This window comes from Nycticebus coucang, chromosome 11 (assembly GCF_027406575.1).
Source record: "Nycticebus coucang isolate mNycCou1 chromosome 11, mNycCou1.pri, whole genome shotgun sequence".
In the NCBI taxonomy this organism is placed as follows: domain Eukaryota; kingdom Metazoa; phylum Chordata; class Mammalia; order Primates; family Lorisidae; genus Nycticebus; species Nycticebus coucang.
Genome location: NC_069790.1, coordinates 114,648,231 through 114,654,230, shown reverse-complemented (window position 1 = coordinate 114,654,230; position 6,000 = coordinate 114,648,231).

The following is a 6,000-nucleotide window of genomic DNA, read 5'->3' as shown; positions in this document are numbered from 1 at the left end:
CGTGGCACTCTACCGAGAGCCATAAAGTGAGACTCTGTCTCTAAAAAAAAAGTCAATTTTATACTTAAAAGGCTTTAGCTTGTTGTGTGTCTTATTAAAACTTAACTTTAAGTCAGTACTTTACTTCATGCCATCTTTTGTTGCCTGAAGTTATTTTTGCATTTTTTGCTATGTTGGTTATTAATATAATCTTCATGAAGGAAGAATGAGTAATAATTCAATTGAATTTCGGATATGTAAGTATGCATTTCTGTTGCCCTTACAAGGGCACACTTCTAACTTTGACTTAAAATATACAAAAGCAAATTATGTATAAAATATATATGTACCCCTTAATATTCCAAAATTTTGATAAGTGAATGATGCCTTAACTAGGCATAAAAATTTTATTTAACGGTATGTTCTGTCAAGATTCTGTAATAAGACATTATTCTATTATTTCTGTCATCTATTATTGTAATGTCTGAGTCTAGCCTTGCAATCTGCCATAGCCAGAATTCTAAGTTGGCCCCTAATATCTTCATCAGATGGTATTCATACCCTGTGCAGCCCTCATTTCTTCAGTATGATGATGACTTATGAAATACAATGGGATTTTGCTCCTGTGATAATGTTACATTAGATGGAAAAACAGATCTTTTTTTTTATTGTTTGGGATTCACTGGGGGTACAAAGAATTAGGTTACACAGATTGCATTTATTAGGTAAAATCCAATTATAATTATGTCCCACCCCCAAAAGGTGTGCCATACACTGTGACCTCCCATCTCCCTCGCTCCTCACCTCTCCCCACTCCTGCATTCCCCTTTCCCCCACCTTGTGTTAGATCATCTACTTCTTTCATATTAGAATTGAGTACATTGGATTCTTGCTTCTCCATTCTTGTGATGCTTTACTAACAAGAATGTGTTCCAACTCCATCCAGATGAATAAAAAATATATAAAATCTCCATCTTTTTAGTGGCTGAATAGTATTCCACAGTATACATATACCACAGCTTGTTAATCCATTCCTGGGTTGATCAGCATTTCGGTTGTTTCCACATCTTGACAACTGTAAATTCAGCTGTGATAAACAGTCTAGAGCAAATGTCCTTATGATAAAATGAATTTATTTTTCTGGGTAGATGCCTAGTAAAGGCATTGAAGGACCAATTGGGAGGTCTAATTTGATTTCTCTGAGGACTCTCCATACTTCCTTCCAAAAAAGTTGTATTAGTTTGCAGTCCCACCAGCAGTGTAAAAGTGTTCCCTTCTCTCCACAATCATGTCAGCATCTGCAGCTTTGAGACTTTGCAATGTGGGCTACTCTCACTGGGATTAGGTAATATCTCAAGGTGGTTTTGATTTGGATCTCTCTGATGATTAGGGATGATGAGCATTTTTTCATAAGTTTGTTAGCCATTCATTTGTCTTTTTTTTTTTTGTAGTTTTTGGCCAGTGCCGGATTTGAACCTACCACCTCCGGTATATGGGGCTGGGGCCCTATTCCTTTGAGCCACAGGCACTGCCCATATGTTTGTCTTCTTGGGAAAAGATTTTATTCATTTTTAAAAAACTTTATCCAAATTAATATGATGGTACAATATTTAGAATACATTGTTCTCACTTCCAGGGTAAAGTTCCTTTTGTAGAAGAGCCTCTTCTGCGGGGGGCATGCTATATACCTTCACAATGTGCATATTAGGTGAGATCCCATCTCATGTCCTCCCTCCTTCTGCCACATGTCTTCCCCTGCCCCCCTCCTACTTCCCTCAAGAAGGTTCTAGTCATGTCTCTTGCCAATGTCCTATGGGATTATTAGCTTTTTTTTGTTGTTGATTAATTGGAGTTCTGTGTAGATCCTAGTTATCAAGCCTTTTTCCAATTCATAATAAGCAAATATCTTTTCTCATTCTGAAAGTTGTCTGTTTGCTTTGGTTGTTGTCTTCTTAGGTGTATAGAAGCTTTGCAGTTTAATAAGTCCTATTTATTTATTTTTTTTGTTGTAGCAATTGCCACAGAAGTCTTCTTCATAAAATCTTTCCCAAGGCGAATATCTTCAAGTGTTTTCTCCATACTTTCTTCAAGGAATTATGTTGTTTCATGCCTTAGATTTAAATCTTTTATTCATCATGAATACATTTTTGTAAGTAGTGAAAGGTGTAGCTCTAGTTTTAGTCTTTTACATATAGTTATTCAGTTCTCCAAACACCATTTATTGAATAGGGATTCTTTTCCCTAGTGTATGTTCTTGTTTAGTTTATCAAAGATCAGGTGGCTGTGACAGGTTAGATTCATCTCATAGTTTTCTATTAAGTTCCAAATGTCTATGTCTCTATTTTTGCACCAATACCATGCTCTTTGGATCACTACGGCCTTGTAGTAAAGCTGAAAGTCTGGTAGGGTGATGCCCCCAGTTTTGCTTCTATTACTAAGAATTGCTTTGACTATATAGGTTTTTTTCTGGTTCCATAAAAAACAAAGAATTATTTTTCCAAATCTTGAAAGTATGATGATGGTATTTTTATGGGGACTGCATTGAATCTGTAGATTGTTTGGGGAAGTATATACACTTTAACAATGTTGATTCTTTCCAGCCACAAGCATGGTATGTTCTTTCATTTGTTAATATCTTCTGCTATTTCTTTTCTTAGGGTTTCATAATTTTCTTTACCTCTTTTGTTATGTATATTCCTAGGTAATTCATTTTTTTCAAAGCTACTGTGAAGGGAATTGTGTTCTTGATTAGCTTCTCAACTTGGCTGTTATTGGCTACTGATTTGTGGACATTGATTTTATATCCTGAGACATTACTGTATTTCATCATCACTTCCAGGAGTCTTGTGGTTGAGTCTTTGGTGTACTCTAAATATAAAAATCATATTTTCAGCAAAGAGGGAGAGTTTGACCTCCTCTGTCCCCGTCTGGAAGCCATTTATTTCCTTCTCTTGCCCAATTGTCTTGGCTAGAAATTCCACCACTATGTTGAATAGTAGTGGCAATAGAGGACGACCTTGTCTGGTTCTGGTTCTAAGTGGGAAAGCTTTCAGTTTTACTCCATTCAGTATAATATTAGCTGTGGGTTTGTAATAGATGGCCTTGATCAGTTTGAGAAATGTGATGCCTATGACTATATTCTTCAGAGTTTTAATTAGAAAAGGATATTGAATTTTATCAAAGGCTCTTTCTGCATCTATTGAGAGGATCACGTGGTCTTTGTTTTACTTTATCTCTTCCAGAACCCAACTATCATTCAGCATAAGGTTTTTAAATTTCCATGACTTTATGTGGGGATGAACATTATTGTTGGATTTGAGTTCCACCTTTATTGCCTTGTGGTCTGAGAAGATTCAAGATATAATTTCTATTTTTTTAATTTTGCTGAAGTTTGATTTGTGTCCTAGGATGTGATCTATTTTGGAGTATGTTCCATAGGCTGATGAGAAGAATGTATATTCTTTAGATTTGGGATGGTGTGTTCTGTATATGTCTATTAAGCATAGTTCTAGGGTCACATTTAAGTCCTTTGCATCTTTGTTTAGTTTCTGTTTAGAGGATCTTTCCAATTCTGTCAGAGGGATGTTAAAGTCCCAAGATATTATGGTATTATAGGATATCATATTGCTCAGACAAATCAAGGTCTATTTCATAAATCTAGGAGCATTTAACTTGGGTGCATAAATATTTAAGACTAAAACATCTTCTTGTTGTATTGTTCCCTTGACTAGTATAAAGCGTCCATCTTTGTCTTTTTAACTTTAGTTGCTTATATCTGACAATAAGATTGCAATCCCTCCTTTCTTCTGATTTCCATTTGTCTGAAATACTGTTTTACATCCCTTCCCAGTATGGCTGCCTCACCAGCCACAAATCCAATGGTAAATCCACTCCACCCAGTATTCAAATGTGGTTGCTGTATACTATTCAAGTCTGCCCACTCTTCCAAGCTTTCTACTCAATTAACAATTTTCCCTGGAAACCAAAAACTGCAAAAAGTCTTCCTCCTGTCCCTGGACCACTGTGGGGTAGAGGGGCAACAATTCCTGCCAGCTTCTAGTCACTTGCCTACTGAGTCAGACTTCCACAGTTCCAGGTTACACACTGCCTCTTACACACCACCACTTCATTGTGCTCTGCTCCCAGAGTTATGACTCCAGGAATGATTCCTGTTCCAGGTATGGCTGGGTTCTCTTTTTTCCCCAGTCATACTAGGAGAGCTCTGCCAAAGGATCCTTCTGATCCTCCATCTTGCTCTGCTCTCCCCATCCCCAGCCTTTTGTGAAAAACAGATTTTTTTAAATATGTAATTAATTGGTTGAATTTGATTGACTCAAAAGGAGATTGCCTTGGGTGAACCTGACCTAATCAGGTAAGGCCTTTTAAAGTACCCAGGCATTCCCAGAAGTCAGAGAGATTTGAAACAGTAGAGCTTTTCCTGTCATTCTTAAAGAAACAAACCACCATGTTATGAGCAGAGTGGGCTGTGTGGTAAGGACTTAGGGTGGCTTCCAGGAGCTTAGAGTGGTCACCACCAACAACAAACAAGATAATGGGTACCTCATTCCTACAAATACAAGGAATACAACACTAGTGAATATGGAACAGGACCATGGGTCTCAGATGTGATCACATCTCCGGTGATACTTGACTTGAGCCTGCGAGACCCTGAGATCAAAACCCAGCTATGCCATGCCTGGACTTCTGAACAACAGAAACTTTAATATAATAAACTTGGGTTGTTTTAAGTTTCTAAATTTGTGACAATTTATTATACAATTCTATAAAACTAATACAGTATTTTAACATTTTTCTAAGTGACATTTTGTTTATTTTCTGAATCTTTGTGATTGCTTTATTATAGTTGAAATTCAGTTGTTTTACCAACAAGTCTATCGTTTTTTCTTTTTTTTTTTAACTTCAATTTGGAGGTACATGGTGAGATTCTCTAATCAAATAAGTTCTTTCTTTGTTTGAATTTTAATTGTTTACATTTGGAAAAAGAAAATATATTTTATTCAGTCTTTTCTCTTCATCAGTAACACCAATTGTCTATATGTTGTATCTTTTTATCTGTATTGATATCTGTTATCTTCTTTTAATTTCAAATAAGTTATTAACCTTTCTAAATGATTAATTTTGTTCCTTACTACTTTTAATGTCCTTTATAAAATCTGAAATAGTTTTTTTAATATCAGTATCTTACTGTAATCCTTGTAGCTTCTGCTGTATCTCATCTTGTTCTCTTATCTTCATCTTTCATTGAGTTGAAATCTTTCATTTTCTTGCAAGTACTATCATAAGTAAACAGTTATTTTCTTAATATCAGAAGCTCTGATTTTTTTTTTTTCTTTTTTAGCAGGGGACATAACCACTAACAACTACATGTATCAGCTTTGAATGTGTATATGGCCAAGTGACTAAGTTCTGGTCAACTGGTAGAATCTAAGCAGCAATGTCGTGTGTGACTTTTAAAAGGGTCTCTGAAGAATTGAGTATGTTCTTTCCTATTTCCTATCATTATTTTTGGTGACCATAATGTAAATGTGTTGGCTGGAACTCAATCCATATTTTGGACTAGTAAGTAGAAAGTATATGCCTACAATGATGGGTAAGAAACAGAGATGAAGGCTCAATTTCTGTAACTGAAAGTTAGCCAGACTTGACTTGCCTACATCCACATTAATTTCCTTTTTATAAATTTAAATCACCATTTCTTTAGATATTCTGCCTTTCACATTCTTACATGACTCCAATGATGTAAATACATCTATAATTGTTGCCTAGCCTTACTAGTTGTTTGTTTCATGAAAAAGTCTTTCAGTCGCTACCATACTAAAACTGACTTTCCAGCCTATAATCACCCTCCCTACAGGCACAGTGCTGTTTATTTGATAAACGTTAGATTTGTCTGCTCAAAATTTAAACTGGATATCTGATGATATAGACCTACATTCTGTTATTTAGCAGCTTGTCAAGTGAGAAAAGAAGGAACAATGCCTCAGCAGAGAAAATGTCCTC